The sequence below is a fragment of the Thermobia domestica genome, chromosome 1 (assembly GCF_964235325.1).
Source record: "Thermobia domestica chromosome 1, izTheDome1.hap1.1, whole genome shotgun sequence".
Taxonomy (NCBI): domain Eukaryota; kingdom Metazoa; phylum Arthropoda; class Insecta; order Zygentoma; family Lepismatidae; genus Thermobia; species Thermobia domestica.
The window spans coordinates 351,031,036-351,049,690 of NC_137454.1; the positions used below are offsets into that span (position 1 = coordinate 351,031,036).

The 18,655-nt window shown below is 33.3% G+C and overlaps 1 protein-coding gene across 2 annotated transcripts in view; it reads right to left on the bottom strand.

Annotated features, from left to right (window-relative positions):
* The window catches only part of LOC145664064 (uncharacterized), a 141,258-nt gene that overhangs the window by 18,517 nt on the left and 104,086 nt on the right, over nt 1–18,655 (bottom strand). Inside the window, exon 1 of one of the 2 annotated variants that reach the window (XM_081730411.1) lies at nt 5,192–5,434. The exons of the other annotated variant lie outside the window; for it this stretch is intronic. The gene's annotated coding sequence lies outside the window, so the exon portion shown is untranslated. Of the gene's footprint in view, nt 1–5,191; nt 5,435–18,655 lie in introns of those variants that run through there. 2 annotated transcript variants of the gene reach the window in all.

The following is an 18,655-nucleotide window of genomic DNA, read 5'->3' on the forward strand; positions in this document are numbered from 1 at the left end:
ATAATGTTAAAGCTTCTTTATATATTCCTGCTTCATTAGGAAAACAATCTACTTGGAACACGATATTGTGAGTTCATCTAATACATATTTTCACACGAAATACCTTGTAAACGTGAAGTGTATTACTTAAAAAAAAAAAAAAAAAAAACAGTAACACGCACATTAACACACATTATAGTATGAGAAAAAGGCTTCTTTATTGTACTTTACTGCAATAACCGGTAGATATTAATGTTTTGCTATTATTACATTTTACGTTTGTTGCAAATTTTACCTTTGTTGAAACGTTTGTCTACTGACCGAAATCATGGCAACCTATACGAGTCCTTTCTTATCGATCTTACAAATTGTGATTTCCAAGTTTACATTCCTAATCAACGAACTTAAAAGGTTTGTTACTGAATTCTCTATGTCTGTTTGTGTGTGTGTTTGTGTGAGTGAGTGTTTTTGTTATTTGCGAATTTTTCAATTTTGAGCCCTCTACTCGATAGAGCAATGGAATTTTTCGCGTCACTGTTACCGTTTTCGAGATATTGACCCCAAAAAAAAGTTCCAATTTCGGCAGATTTAAGAAGCCATATCTCGGGAACCGTACGTCATAGAGAGATCATATTGGTGTTGATCAATACCTAAGACAATGGTGAACATTTTGGTAGCAAATAGTAACCGGTGACCACTGGTCAACTAGCCACTGTTCCTCATATATTGGCCAAAACAAGTTCGAATTTTGGGAGATTTAAGAAGGCATATCTTGGGAACCGTAAGTTATAGAGAGATGATATTTTGCGAATTATTAAATTTTGAGCCCTCCATTCTGAGCATGTCTTCGTAAAACAATATATGGTAGAACATTTTGACAGAACTCCTAAACAAACCATATTGAAAAAATTGAGTACTCAAGAAAATTATAAATGGACTGATATACTACAAGAATTGTATAATGTTCATAATAATAAAGAACATAGAACAATTGGTATAAAGCCTGTAGAAGTTAATAAGAAAAATTATTTTTAAAGTTTGTTCTGGCAATGCTCTTGAAATATTCTCAACTGTTTTGTATATGTATTGCAATCATTCTTGGATATATATATATATATAATTAAAATAGTGAATATGTTTCCGAATAATAATTCGGATTGTAAATATCTCTATAAACAATCACTCCAAGGAAGAACAATTATTATTATTATTTTTTGGATTGCAAATAATTAATCGCTTGATTATTTGAGAATGAATAATTTTTAAACTATCATTTGAACAGCGAATAATTAGGATTGCTTATAAGACAGAAATTTCGTTACGAGATGAGATACAGTTCTGCCAGTAGAAACAAATATATTTTCCGAGACAAAACATCATATTCAGGACACTTATTGGAGATGAATTGTTATGTCTAACCCGGGACATACTTGAACCTGAACCTGAAAGCTTAGGTCAAGATAAGATCAAAATCGGTTACCAAAATTTGAGAGGTCTCTTGCATTCCGCTTGGGGGCAGCACTTTACTCATTATTATTAAAATCATTAAGCGTGTCTATAAAGTCTGTTGCAACCCCGAAAATTCCGAAACGGTGAAACAGATATGAAAAGAGAAAAACACGTCTTTCATCATTTCAAAACTACAACGTATCGAAGTAAAAAAAAATGTCCCAGCGTCCCCCGCAGGGCCCCAGACGGGATCCAACTCATTTTTTTAAATGGAAAGGGGGGTTAACTTCCATATTGTATGAAAGTTATTGTTAAATAAAAGAAGGTAGGTCAAGTCTTGACTCTCTACGATAAGCCTGTGCAAAATAACGGTGGATCAAAATATCAACACAATCCTCATTGAAAAGCTTATGCCCACTCCTATTAATCTGGAACGGTGAGACAGATCTAAAACAAACAAACAAACAAACAAAACTAAAATGTTTCAATACGTTTGTGTTGACATTTTGACCCACCACCATTTTGCACAGGCTTATCATCAAGAGTCGAGATTTGTTTCATCTTTCACTTCACATCAGCTTTCATACGATACTTGACTCAACTTGAACTCCTTTCAAATTTCAACATTTTGAGTTGGACCCCGTCTGGAACCCTGTGAGGAAACCTGGAACATTTTTATTTTTACTTTGAATCATTATACTTTTGAAATAATAACATATCCGTGTTTTTGTTTTTACGCCTATCCCACCGTTTCAGATTAATACGAGTGGTCGTAAACTTTCTAATGAAGACTGTGTTGATAGTTTGACCCACCACTATTTTACACAGGATTATCGTAGAGAGTCGAGACTTGATTTGTCTTCTTTCATTTAATACCAACTTTCATATGATATGCAAGTTGATTTCCCTTTCCATTTAAAAATTTTTAGTTGGACCCCGTCTGGGACCCTGGGACAATTTATTTTACTTGATACGTTGTAGTTTTAAAATGATTAAAGACATGTTTTTTTCTGTCTCATCGTTTCAGATTTTACGGGGTTGCAACGGACTTTATGGACACGCTTAAATATTTTAATAAAAATTGGTAAAGTGCTGCCCCCAAGCGGAATACATGAGACTTCCCGAATTTTGGTAACCGGTTTTGATCTTACCTTGACCCAAGCTTTCAGGGTCAGGGAAATATATGTATTACCTCCACTTTGTGGGTTCAGGTTCAAGTACATCCTTAGTAAGAGGACATGCGTCGATAGGTCAGCAGTGAATCATGTGACTTTGTTTACAATCGTTTAGAAGTAAGCCGTAATAGAGTATAGTAATAGTATCTTTCATTTAAGATAATCATTTGATGTTACATGATTGGTGAATCAACGTTTTAAGTTTAGCAATTACATTCTGTGATTGACATAACATATAGAGGTTGTAGGTTGAACTTGAGTAAATATTGCGTTGTCATCGGATACAAACATGTATACAAAACAAAAGAATTGAGTAAAACATTTATTCTAAGTTTGTCTAGAGAATAACTGTTCGGATATAATCTTTCGGGTAGTGAATAAATATCTGAGTGTTCAATGGTCAGCGAATAAATCATTGAATAATCCTTTGGATAACTAATAATTGTACCAATAATCACTCGGATAGTGAACAATTGTTTCCATAATCATTCGGATAGCGCATAACTGTTCGAGTTATCATAAGAGTATTGAATAAATGTCCACATAATACCTTGTACAGCTAATACTCGTTCCTATTATCATTCGGAAAGTAAACAACTTTTTGGGTGGTCAATGATCAGCGGGTAACTGTTCGAATAATCATAACAATACAGAATACATGTTCGAATAATTCTTTGGATAGCAAATAATTACACAAATCACTCGGATAGCAAAAAGTTGTTTGATTATTAATCTATTTGAATATCAAACTTAAATATTGGTTAGAATAGCGAATAATTGAGCGAATACAGTATTAGATTATTGAGCATAAGAGTACACATACGTCGCTTCATCGGCAAGGAAACAGTGTTTTTATTGCTTTTTAATTAAACGTCGCTATGTTTATAAGAAGTGCATCTTTTGTTTGAGATTAACATCAATTGCGTAAACAGTGATTCGCTAATCAATGTTCGGGGTCCTGGGTTCAAACCCTGCTCCCAAGTGAACAAAGTGCCAAGTGAACTTTGTGGTGGACAAACACCGTGTGCGTGGGTTTTCTCGGGGTTCTCCCGTTTCCTCCCTCTTTCTTCATTCCACCATTTCCTTAATTTCGCATCACTATCTCTTTTAGCCTAGCTGGCATAACCGTGGGACGTAAAACTTAAAGATTTCATTTCCTTTCATTTCATCCCAAAATTCCAGAAACTCAGTACTAATATTGCCTTGGTCCGCATTGCCCGCAGTTTTACGTCCCACGATTATGCCAGCTAGGCTAAAGGAGATAGTGATGCGAAATTAAGGAAATGGTGGAATGAAGAAAGAGGGAGGAAACGGGAGAACCCCGAGGAAACCCAAGCACACTATGGACATCAGTATTGAAGCCGGATATCGTAGTAAATTTTAACCATTTAAACATCAACCATTTTATTTCTAACTGTTTTTACTCTGATATCTTTCGACACAAAAACGAACGGACATAATCGTTCTATAAGACTGTCGACATTTATGCATAGCATAGATTGGAATTCTAATAACTGTTCGAATAAATTTTCAGATGGCGAATAACTGCTCAAATAGCTTATAATTGTTCAAATAATCAATTACACACGAAATAATTGTTTGGTTTATGAATCAAATAGCAAATAATTGTTGAAATTATAATTCAAGTAGAGAATAATGGCTTATTTGATCATTCAAGTAGTATTTTTGAATACCATAATATTAAGAAATACTTATTCAAATGGCGAATAATTGATTGAATTATCATTCAATCCTAAATAACTGCTCGGGTAGTCATTCAAAAAGTTTTTTTTTAAAAAAAAGCAAATAGCGAATGAGTATTTCAGTAGCTCATAAATTTGCAAGATTGCACAAGTAATTATTGGAATATCGACCATTAGAATAGTTTTATAGCATCGACAGTTGATGTTTTCATTTCGTTACTAGAAGATACCGGGTTGAAACCCAAAGTCTGACCATAAAACTCAGTCAGATTTTTTAGTTTGTTTAGTTGCTACCGGCAATTGATAGTATAATATCTTTAAATATGTGGATCCTGGTCGATTGTATCTAGAACTTGTTTCTTATTGGAATTGATTTGAGATAGAGATGCACTGAATGCCTTTTATTACCCAACTTTTAGTCTATCTTTCACTATGCTGTGCTCTCATTGTTGGATTTTCACGTCTCTAGGATGTTCTATTCAGACATTGGGCCTAATGTCTAAAGAATCTATTACATACCGTTTAAACATGATAAGCCTTATATGTTCCGGCACTGAACACGCGACTTTACATATATCAGTAGTGAATCATGATGCGTTCGAATATCATCAACAAATAAAGTATAGTATTTCATCACTTTCTGCTCACTATCGTTAAGAATTCACAATAATAACAATAAAACTTCAATTTACTTTGAAATATGCACTTCTTCATTTTGTTTGACAGATTGCACTGTGTGGGAAAAATTGCACTATAAAAATCCTTCAATTCATTCACCACTTCAGAAATAAATCACACTCACAAGAGAACGCAACATAAACACCAAATAAAACACAATCGAAAACCACAAAATGGTAATGATGTTTCCCGACAAAACCAACTTACCTCAACCAACCACTGCCGCGAGAACTTTTTTGAAAAAAAAAAAAATAACGAATTATTTCACACTATAATCTGTCCGTGTATTTGGTGTGCAGTTATTTTAGTGACATTCCAGAACGAGTAAGAAACTGGCTTTATATACTTTCTGGTCTTCCGCAGTTACCTTGAAGCAAACAGGGTCAAGGGCGTGCGTAGTTAGTTGTCTATAAGTATATGTAACTGCAAAGTCGTTACCTTGCAAGAAGGCCGGCCGTACAGCGCACCTTAACAGTGAAAGTGCCTGCTTGCTTGCTGGAGAGCATGTTATGAGTATAGTGAGGTTCAGTATATATTATGCCTATGGCTATGAGCTTCACTTTACAGAACAAAAAAATATGCTTCCTTTCCATTCACTCATATGTGTGTCTTCCTCCTTAGATTAGAAAGACAAAAAATGCTTCTGGAAGAAAGTCCTTCGACTACTTCCTGTCCAGCAGGGTAACTACCAATAAAACTTATTACTGTAAATGACCTACTGGGCGGAACTATAAATATGAATTGGAATGTTTACATACATATGTTATAAATTAATTACATTGGATTTTTTTTCTTGTATGTAATTCATTACATCACGTTTGACCCTGATTAAAGAACTCACAAACAATATTCGTATGTAGATTCTCTACCATACTGTGATATAAAATTTAGTTTAGTGGTTATCATCAAGAAAGCTTGTATAAATCAAATCTTAAATAGAAACAGTGGCTCAGTGGTAGAGCGCTTACCTCTGGTGTTTGGGGTCCTTGATTCGATCCCCGGTCAAGGATCCAAGTTTGTGGTGGACAACATTGTGTTCGTGGGTTTTCTCGGGGTACTCCCGTTTCCTCCCAATTTCTCATTCCACCAATTCTTCCATCATTATTCACTTGCCTTAATGATCGTCTCTTTTAGCCTAAAAAGGCATAATCGTGGGACGTTAAACTGAAGTATTTCATCACATTTTCATTTTTAAATAGAAACTTCAATATATACTAACTTCTTTTGTGAATAATGCATTCCATTCATATTCTATGTAAATTCATTAAATTAATTAAGAGAGAAGCGTTCCGTTCCTTACACTGAAATACAGTAAAACATGTTTTTAGCGGAATCGGACGGGACTCGCAAAAAAATCCGTTAAAGATAGGTTTTCGCTTAACGAAGGTAGAGCAAAAGAAGGAGGACATGCATAAATGGACATACTGATATAAAATGCTGTACATATCTTACTCAATTTGCAGTATTTATTTCTACTACGCAATAATTATCGCAAAACTTTCAATAAACAGAAAAAAAATACTGTACACACGTTAACTAAATTTTTCCAATAATCAAGGAGAGTTTTCTATACACATCGCTGCTTGTGTGTTCAACTTTACACAAAGACTTTAGCCTGACAAACCACACTAAGCATATCAATGTAATTTCGAAGAAAGACAAATGTTGCAGTTCCCTTAAACTTTTACAGAATATTGATGTTTTTAGCCTACATTCTTCTTCCAACTCAAGACCATTTTTCTCTTCTTCTTTCACTTCCTCTTCTCCTTTCAGACTTTCCATATAATTGTCAAATAGAGCATGTATATCCATCCTGTCTGCTTGGGTTTGCACATCACTGTCTGTTTTGCTAAAGAAAAATATATCTAACCTATCATAGAATGTCTAAAAACTTCCTAATGCTGCGATTTCCGTTGTCCGCGTAATACAGTCTCCATTTAATGAAGGGAATTTAACACGATTTTTACCAGTAAATTCATGGGACCGTCAAATATTTCCATTTAAGGTGGATCACTAGGTGTTCTCTGTGCTATGCTAAACGCCTCTTGATTAGTGCAGCGTTGCCAGGAAGCATCGAGTGTTACTGATGCTAGATAATAAAGGATGTAATGATGGAATTCTGCTTGGATACTTACTGGAGAAATTAGTTTTCGACCTTTACCGCAATTCATAGCTAAGTTCGTCTTTGTAAACTGCAACGCTACAATCCAGGAATTTAATTATTGTGACTACCACAGTAAACGTTCAAATTTGTCAAAAACACATTATGGCGTTCTGCGCAAGCTTCTTCTCAAAATCTATTTCCTTATATGTAAATTAATATTTAAATAAAATGTGAAACATAACACGAAAACCGGTCAAACAATACATATATTTCGTAATAAGATCGTTACTTTAAAATACTTTACACATACAAATAAACATTTCACAAAACTGAGCACCTCAAGCAAGATCGAACAGCAAGTGCCATATTGAGTGTTCATTGTAAAAGAATCAAATATTTTCTTTTATTTGTTATATTTTTCCATATCAGAAGACAGAAACAAATGAACCATGGTCTTGTGTTGTAGCTGAAACATAACTCTATCTTATAGTACAATATTTATAATATTTAACGTTTCAATCTTATAGTACAATATTTATAATGTGTAACGTTTCATGGCACAGTAATTAAGGGAATGAGCTAAAATATTTGTATTGACTTCCGTGTGGTGATCCACCTTAATAAAAGCTCCGTTAAAGGCACTTTCTACCATATTTCTCTTAATTTGTATTCTACTCCATGGCATTTGATTTTTATATAATAGATTCTTCAGTAATAGCTACGAACATTTATTGTAAATAGAACAAACTCATTCTTATCAGGAGAAAAGGTAACATCTGAAATATAAATAGAAATTAGAAGCAACATTAGAAACGGTAAATGAGCTGTTTGAGAAGAAGGAACACGTATTTTGTGGATCGCAGAATAAGCAATGTTTTGTTCCCACCCTGACGTCTAATGTCCCTATTGTATAGTACTTTCTTATCTTCACTAATTTGATTCAATGGTTTGGTGATTGAAATATATAAATGTATAAAAAAACTTAGTAAATGATAAAACTAAAATATAAGGCACAATAGCATGGATAAATAGAAATACAGATAATTAAAACAAATTATTAAAATAAAATCAAAATTGCATATTTTTGAAAATCTGATGATATTTCTAACAAGATGTAAGTTAAAAACAACTGAAATTTTGCTACATTGGTTATTAGATGTTAATAGAAGGGGTGATGACGACTCTCAACTTATGATTTTACAACCGAATTCTAGTCTACGTGTTTGAAAAGCAAAAGTGTTCCAATAGCGAATAATTGTTTGAAACGAACAAGTGTTCGGATCATCATTGAATAATAATAATAATAATAATAATAATAAAGATTCGAGTAGCTTAGAAACTGTTCAAATAATTATTAGATATCAACTATTTCTAATTCACGGGTTTTTTCTAATTCAAAATCTATATATTGCAAAGTTTTTATTATCATTATTACAATTATATTAATTGTAATATAATATGCTCTTACCATATTTTACTAATGGAGCAATTTCTAAGTAAAAGATCAGCAATTAATCACCTGTTCTTATGCATATATAAATACTTGTATACAAAAGAAAAAAGATAAGTTGTTGTTTATTTTTTGAACAGAAACAATTTAACAGTTAATTTCTGTTCTTTCATTTTATAAATTGTTTAACACACCTAAATTCTCCAATTAACCCCAAAAAGTCAAATTTTCCCTTACTGAAATCATGGTTGTAGTGTATGGGTTGATTGCTTCCAGTTTAATGCACAGTTAATAGCAGTTACGGAACCCATAGATGTAAACGGATTTTTACAGGGTTTGAGTAGCTGTAGTGTATGGGTTGACTGGTTTCAGTTTAATGCAGAGTTAATAGCAGTAACGGAACCCATAGATGTAAACGGATTTTACTTGGTTTCTGTAGCTGTATTGTATGGGTTGACTGGTTTCAGTTTAATGCAGAGTTAATAACAGTAACGGAACCCATAGATGTAAACGGATTTTACCGGGTTTCGATTCCGGAACTGGAATCTATTTTTAAAAAAGGAAAGAAAAATTATTACTGGCGTAGAACTAAATGACATATGGTAAACTTTATTTTGGGTTCGGTAGCGAAACCAATTTTCGGACAAAAATCGTTTCTAGGACCGGGACTGAAGTGAATTTTTAGAGAAAATTAATTCTGTTTATGGAAACGAACCCGTTATTTGAAACTTAAACGAAATTCGAGGTAAAAGGGAAACAAGTTTTATAACAAAACCAACCTTTCGTTGCTGTAGATGGTTCTCTCGGAATTACCAATTTATATTTGGTCAACACCGTTTGCACCTGGTAACGATCTTAGGCTAAAAATGTTTGCAAATGATGATGTTAAAATCTATCTCTGTTATCTTCTGGAAAATCACCGAATTATGGTTTTGATGATCAAAACTATAACTTACAGTATCTTGGAAGAGCAGTATACGGACACATGAGGGAACAATAAGTATAATCTACACTAGAAACAAGCCTCCTTCTTCCTACTCCTACCATGAAGAGCAGAAGAAATTGCAAGTAAATTGAGAAGAAACTTCTTTACGAGTGCATTCACATCGTACGTAGTAGATACATGGCATCACTCTGATTATAAATCGCCATAGAGCTATTTCCACAGTTATTTGTGTTACGTGTGTTGCGATATATTTTCCTGCTTTGAAGCTACTGTAGCTCCAACACTATACACTTTCCCCAGAGGTCCAAATAAGCTCTTTTAATCTTGCTTCTATGTGAGTAATCATCTCTTCAGTTACTAGCTCTAGTTCATTAATAACCTGTATACAGACGTATATAGCTTCTTCTGCCAAGTAAAACTAAATAAAATGGCAGCTTTACTATCTGTTTTCTTAGCATTTGTTAAATGATAATATGTCGTTAAAACTTTACTGTTCCGTCCTTGCTCTTGTCCTATAGACCAGTAGTTCTCAACCTGAACGTTAACACCTCCCAGGGGTGTTCAGTTTTCAAAGGGGCGCCGCTGGAACACAAACGGTGCAATAGACTACTTAAGAGAAGTTTGAGATTTCATTACCTATTAGACTTTTTCTTACTATTGGAAGAAAACAAGTATGTAATCTACAAATAATTATCAAAACTTACACTATTTTACAAATAATAATAATATCATTATTATTGTTATTATCCAATCAGCAGCTAAAGATGTAATTATTCTGAACAATAGAAAATAAACCGGCTTAGTTATCACTATTCAATGATGACGAATTTTTCAGTATTTCTTTAGAACATTCACTTACTAAAACAATTTTTTTCCTGCGTTTATATCATGAATATTTTTATACATTTTGTAATGATGAAAGATATGCAACCAAGGTAAAAATTCGATTAACATAGCTTTAGTAAACCAGTTAAAGAAAAAGCTCGTTTGTTCTCTCCTTTTGGAAAGTATGGAGGAAAAGCGTAGGTTAAAAATGCATCTTTCGGAACGGAGGGGGAAATATAATTGAAAAGATGGTTAATTTGAGAGAAATTACAAAAACAAAATTTTATTTCACTATCTATCTATCTATCTATCTATATCTATATTGGGGCCCCGGGTTCGATCCCAGCCCCGCCAAGTGAACTTTGTAGTGAACATACACCGTGTGCGTGGGTTTCCTCGGGGTTCTCCCGTTTCCTCCCACTTTCTTTATTCCACCATTTCATACATTACTCATCTTCACCGTTTCCTTCAGCCTCACCGGCATAAACGTGGGACGTAAAACTCAAAGATTTCATTTTCTATATCTACATCTATACCTATCTATCTATCTATCTATCTATCTATCTATCTATCTATCTATATATATATATATATATATATATATATATATATATATATATATATATATATATATATATATATATATATATATATATATATATATTCAAGCCTGATTTTTGGTTCTCAGACTTCTTCGTTAAAAAAATAAAATGAAATGAAATCTTTAAGTTTTACGTCCCACGGTTATGTCGGCTAGGCTAAAGGAGACGGTGATGATGAGAAATGAATGAAATGGTGGAATGAAGAAAATGGAAGGAAACGGGAGAACCGCGAGAAAACTCACGCACACGGTGTTTGTCCACCACAAAGTTCACTTGGCGGGAGCAGGGTATCGGGGCGCGCGAGCATTTAATACCATACCGAAGATAAGTAAATGATTTCTATTGAAGGATGTAGGCTAGTAGCTTTTATCTTGGGCTTGTAAAAGTTTGTTGCTTATTTGCATCCCTGCATTATTATATAGTTGGAGAATTAAAGATTGAAACAGTACAAAGGTGTAACAACAGTGCTAATGGAATGCCATAACGTGAACAGTGCAAGGGTTGAAAAGGCTCTATATTTCGTCTTTCTTTGTAATATCTCTGAGAGAAAAGTTTAATGTATTAACAATTTCCTGCATAACAGTGCTAATGAACTAAAATGTGTTTCTTTATCAAGAAAATGTAAAATACAAATTGAAAAATGGAAAAGAAAATCTAGATTTCTTTCTGCGGCTCTGATTTTGTTGTCACGTTTGCAAAATCTGAGTCACGACTCGGTTTATACAAGTCACGTCTACGCGTAGCACAAACCACAATTTCATGTTTGTGTCTACGGTTGGTCAGGAAAACCTTCCAAATCCACAAAAGTAAGATTTGCCGTATCCGTAAGGATATGCCGGATCTTAAGTTTATCTTAAGATTTGAATGACGGTTGGGAAATATAACAATTATTGAAGATAAAGCCAGTGATGGTGATTACAGGGAAAGGGTATGGGGGGAAAAGATGGAGACAGTTGTCCTTTCGTGTACGTTTAGTGAATAGCTGCACTATTCGACGAATCAATTTAAACTTCTAGATTTTTTGGTATTTAAGCGTATTTCATTACTTTTCCATATACTTCTTCAAATAGGTCCAGTAAACCTGCATGTATAAGGGAAAAAATATTGAAAATTGTTCTTTTCTCGGAAATAATTCTAAAGATTTTGGTTTCACAACATGATTTTACCCACTTCTATTGGAAAACGTTAAAAACGTATAGCTTACTCAAGAGTTCTTTTTTTCGTTATGGTTATAATGATCATTTTTAAACTAAGGAAATCAATTTGCATAATTTTTAGCTTTCAGCATTAATCACTTTCCTGAAGAAATATGGATTAATAACAACTCATTGCCAGGGATGATTTATAGTCTAGGATTTTCTTGACATGATTTTGTGCAAAATAGCTTGACAGATTTTGTTCATATTTCAAAAATAAGTAAAAAAAATTAACGACCATATAGGCCTACTGGCAATTTAAACTTAAATTAAATTAAATTTAATTTATTGACATATAACACAACACGCACAGGCTTAATTACAAAGTTGCATAGTATCTATATACGTTATACAGATTATATAGATTAATAAAGCTATTGGTAATAATTACATTCGGCTTACAGAGTTAATAGACTTCTTAAAACTACTTACATCCATTGCCAGTACATCAAGGTTGAAATTTTCTTTAACTAACCTCTTGTAGGTTGCACTTACTCTCCATATAGGAGATCTGCTTAAGACGTTTGTTTTCGCTTGTCATACAAAAAAAAAAAAAAATGTATTTTTCGAAGCAGTGCGCAATTTAGTGGATGGTACTTGGATACATATTTGTTCGTTAAGATCAGGACAGTCTATTTTGCCATGAAAGAGTTTGTGTAAAAATAATAAGTCAATATTTCTTCGTCTGAGTTCTAATGTTTCAAATTCAGCACGAGTGAGAAATCAGCTTTTATTTTTGACATGATTCATCTGTTAAAAGGACCAGACTGGTTGTGACCTCTTTTCTCATTGATCTGTAGTTATTCCCAGTGTTTTCTACGAGACAAGAAGTACAATTTTAAATTTAAGATGAGACGCTAAACGAGACAGTTCTCGTCTCGTTTTCGAGTCTAGACGAGAAATTTTCCGAATCTCCTGGGCAACACTAATTCATCTAAGTTTTAGTTTTAAATACAGTTTTACTATTACATAATTCATCATATAAAACACTATGAATTGATAATTTGATTCTAGGAGCACAATGAACAATACTTTTTAACGTTTAAAGATGCGCAATTCATTAATCAATGTACTTTAAGGTGAACCACCAGGTGTTCTCGGTCCTATGCTAAACGCTGCTTGAATAGTGCGGCATTGCCAGATAGTGTCTAGTGTTCATTGATGCTAGATAATAAAGGGAATTCTGCTTAGATACTTACTGGAAAACTGTTCGACCCTTACCGCGATTCCGCTTCTCGAACTGCAACGCTAGAATCCAGGAATTTTCTTTTCGTGACTACTCCAGTAAACGTACAAATTTGGCAACAACGCAATATGGCGTCTTGCGCTGGTTTCGTCTTAAAATCTATTTCCTTAAATGTAAATTAATATTTAAATAAAATATGAAATATAACACGAAAAACGGTCAAACAATAGGTATCTATTTCGTGATAAGATTGTTACTCTAAAATACTTTACACACACAAATAAACATTTCATGAAACGAAGCACTTCTAGTAAGATCTAACAGCAAGTGCCGTCTTGTGTGCTCATTGTAAAACGAATCAAATATTTTCTTTTATTTGTTTAATTTTTCGATATCACGAGACGCAACCAAATGAATCAGTGTCTTGTGCTGTAGCTGAAACAATACTCTATCTTATAGTACAATATTTATAATATGTAACTTTTCATTGCGCAGTAGTTAAGGCAATGAGCTAAAATATGTACTGACTTCCGGGTGGTGGTCCATCATAATAATGAATATGGTTGAAATGCACCTTGTCACAAATACAGGTACATGTTCCATTATATAAAATTTTGAGGTTCGGTGCGCAAATGAAGGAACTCCCACAATGAAGAACGTAGGATCTCTCTCTCCATCAACCATGCATAAAACTGACCATTAATAATCAAGCTGTGCATTAAAGTCTATGAAACGTCACTAGGTTAAGCAGTATTTAAGAAACAACGTATGAATATCTATATAATATTTTTAATTGAGATCAACTCTAAAACTGTTAACAGCCTTTTTTATTCAAATTACATCTTACAATTGGAACGTATTCATTACGTATTATCTTCTTCTTTATATTTGTATATAATTCTCATACTTCGTCATATTATTTAAATCATACTTCATCATTTATTTCACATATCGTATTTCTTTGAGGGCTGTTTCATGAAACTAGAATTAAATTCTCAATAATATATGTATATAGACAAACAATACTAATAAACAAAATACTAACCTAGTTGCTCCAGCTCGAACTGATTTTACTTTAGTTTTCAGCTGATTCTTAAATTTTAAATAGAGGCCTAAACATAAATACAATCATAGTTGGTTTTAGCTTTCGACACTGGATCCGAGGCTTTACTCGTTTACAGATACATATTTCTAGTATATATATTGTTAATCAAAATCACAAATGTCTTCTTTACCATATTTGATAATATCAATTTCTTTTAATTTCGATTCGAAAAATGTTTTAATATTCTTATAGATTTTAATTTTAAAATCATCTGATGCAGACCGGTATGCCTCTCACCATCTTTCAAGAATCGTGTAATGCGACTGTTCAGCTATAAAATAGCGGCGCATTACAGACTCCCCTTTGTCTGGAAAAAAATTATCACTAAATAATTTTTTTCAAATTTCAGTATCCACATTTTCTCCAGACATCATTTCTTTAGAACATTCTAACTATATAAGGACCAACTTATGATTAGATATTTCATAAAATTTTTCGACAATAATCAGGTTTCTTAGAACATTGAAATAATCAAAATTAATATAAAACAATTAATTTAAATTGAAATATTAACATCGCTAATAACTTTTCTAATTGAACATATCACTAAAGCACAACAACAAATAATATCACAACACCATCTGTGTTCTTAGTTTTCTTTTTACGCCGATGGTTTCTTCTCTGTTCGTCCTTCCACCGACATCGTCGCCTCTTCCGGATATCAGGTTTCTTCCTTTTTCTCTTTCTGTGAATTATAAACCTTGTTCTCCTAACTCTTAATTCACGAAAAGTCATCTTCTTAATTTTTGTTTTTATTCTTCTCCTTTTTCGTGTTTGGGAACTTGTCTTCCTTGCCTTTGGTACCCAACATGCCAATACTTTTCGTTTCTTTCTTTTTCTTTTCCACATTCGGTTCCTTTCAACAATGTTGCTTTTTCTTCTTGATTTATTTTGTCTTTCATTTCTTGATTTCATCGTTTTCCTTCTCCATCTTCTTCTGTCGCTTATTCTTTCACTATCTTTCTGTTTCTTTCTTTCTTTCTTCCTATATCGGCTCCTTTTACTTCTTTCTCTTTCTACTATCTTGTTCTTCCTTTTTCGGTATTTCCATTTCTTGTCCAATTTAAATTTCCTTCTTCTTGTCATCCTTTTCTGCAGATTCCACAAATATTCTTTGGGCTTCCTTTTCTTCTTCTTCCAGCACTTCTCCCAAGGTTTCTTTCTAGTTTTCCTTATGTTTGCATATTTATCCACTTTTGGAACTCCTTGAAAAGGTTCTTCTTCATAAGTAATAATTTCCTCTTCATAATCATTTTCTTCTATTTTAGTTACATGACATAGTTCTTCAGATTCTAACATATGCATTATTTGTTCTTCGTTGCCAATGTCTTCTTCAGCCTTTCCAACTACTTGAAATTCCACTTTAATAATGTCCGCTACTTCTTTTTCTCCATTAACGATCTTGTTATGTTCTTTTCTATCTAAAGTTATCTCATGCCAAAGTTTCAAGAACTTAATATCGAGCTGCTTAGTTAAAAGTGACAACTTTTCGTTAAGTTTATTTCTTAAGTCTTGTTCAAAATCAATGTTGGTTTGTTTAAATTCACACCTCATATAGTCCAAGAATTCGGAGAAGGTTTTATCACTCTTAATAGTATTTTCGGTCTTCATTATTTTCATTAAGTTACCTCGGATCACCATCTACTGCTGCTACCAACTGTATTGTTCATTATTAAATGAGTATTGTCTTCACTGCCGATCGTATTCTTCACCTGCACCTCAGAAAGTCCTTTGTCACGGTCGCCATTTTATGAAATGCACCTTGTCACAAATACAGGTACATGTTCCATTATATAAAATTTTGAGGTTCGGTGCGCAAATGAAGGAACTCCCACAATGAAGAACGTAGGATCTCTCTCTCCATCAACCATGCATAAAACTGACCATTAATAATCAAGCTGTGCATTAAAGTCTATGAAACGTCACTAGGTTAAGCAGTATTTAAGAAACAACGTATGAATATCTATATAATATTTTTAATTGAGATCAACTCTAAAACTGTTAACAGCCTTTTTTATTCAAATTACATCTTACAATTGGAACGTATTCATTACGTATTATCTTCTTCTTTATATTTGTATATAATTCTCATACTTCGTCATATTATTTAAATCATACTTCATCATTTATTTCACATATCGTATTTCTTTGAGGGCTGTTTCATGAAACTAGAATTAAATTCTCAATAATATATGTATATAGACAAACAATACTAATAAACAAAATACTAACCTAGTTGCTCCAGCTCGAACTGATTTTACTTTAGTTTTCAGCTGATTCTTAAATTTTAAATAGAGGCCTAAACATAAATACAATCATAGTTGGTTTTAGCTTTCGACACTGGATCCGAGGCTTTACTCGTTTACAGATACATATTTCTAGTATATATATTGTTAATCAAAATCACAAATGTCTTCTTTACCATATTTGATAATATCAATTTCTTTTAATTTCGATTCGAAAAATGTTTTAATATTCTTATAGATTTTAATTTTAAAATCATCTGATGCAGACCGGTATGCCTCTCACCATCTTTCAAGAATCGTGTAATGCGACTGTTCAGCTATAAAATAGCGGCGCATTACATGGTTTAAATGTTGTTATATCACACCTTTCGTGGACCTTTTGTGGCAAAGAAGGATTATAATAATTTATTTTAAATTGAATGTTGTGAAAATTCTTAATCTATGTCTAAATGAAGTTTCCATAACTCTCATGAGATTTTCCAAAACCAAAGCCTACCTCAATCATTGTTTCGCATGAGAAAAATGTATATTAAGCACGTTTCAAGGGAATTACTGGGAATGTTTTCAATACATTAGAACTAAACAAATAATAATTGAGCAAAATAAAGTATTAAGAGAGATATCTACATTAAATCAGTTTACCACGTCTATGTGTCACTGGTCACGTGCCATTCAAACTTAATGTAACTTCTCCTGGTTGATTAATTATTGTGTAATTCTGGTTCTTTCTGTCACTTGGTGTTAAGTGACTGATTATAATTTAAAGTCTCGTTTAAGCATAGATACTATATGAGAAGGGAAATGCAATTTAAAGTAGAATCCCAAACATTGCTCAATCTCTTATTCGGTGCAAGTACCCTACCGGGGATCGATCCGAGAGCCACCTACACAAGAACACAGGCTCTAGCTCTTTCGCCAACAAAGGATATTCACTACATATTAAGTTGTTCTGTTAGCAAAAACAAATACTTTTCTTAAATAAAATAGGTATACCTCTTGTTTTCGCCAAATAAAATAAAAGTAATTTTTAAGTCAATATTTTGGCTTTAAGTATGCTAAACAAAATCCACATAAGATTATTTATGTGTTTTTCCTGGGAGAAATCTCCAAACTCACTTCTCTTGCTTTAACGCACACGTTTCAACCGTCATCAGAATCGTATTTCATACGGAAGGAGGACGAAAAAAACTAAACTGGTGGGTGGCGCCAGATTCGCTATCGTTTGAAGAAAGATGGCGCCAGATGGTAGCAGATAAGAAATGAACGTAAGTACTTTTTATGTTATTTCTGAGGTAAAAAAAAAGTTTTCTCCTTATTTGTCTATTAATATTCATAGCAAAAACTCCTTGCAGGAATAAAGATAATTAACTCTCCAAAATACTAATGTTAAGCGACAAGAAAAAAACATGTTTTCGTTTAAACGTTTGTCCTATGAAAGTCAAATCAATGCAGATTGGTCTTTTCCATATTTTTAAATTACAATATTCCTGAAGTTTTTTGTCTGTAAAGGAAAGACTTGGAGATAAATGTTCTTTCGGCATCGAAGCTACAGTATATGGAACATGAACATATACCTTAACGTAGGATCCGAACCACATTAGCGCCTTCTAGAAATCGAAGGCGGGTTTCCTTGAGTTGAGTTGACTTTGAGTTTTACGTCCCCTTCAGCAGCGAGCCTATATAAGACGGGACCTAGTGATTAACGTGGAATTCGAACCACGTGAGCTGCGACCGGGAATCGAACCCGTCTCCCACGCCAAAAGGCGCGTACGCTAACCGCTTAGTCACAAAGGAGCTCGAAGACGGGTCTCCTCTCCTATATCAAAAGAATATACAGTAACTAAAGTAAATGTTGTATAGTAGGGAAACTGAGAGAAAATATTGGTGTTTCCATCTCGCGGTTTAAACTGGACAACTGTGATTGATTCATGACTCAAACACATTATCTCATTAGAAGTTCAAAGAACAAATATGATTGACTTTTTTGTATATTTATTTCATTGAAACGAAA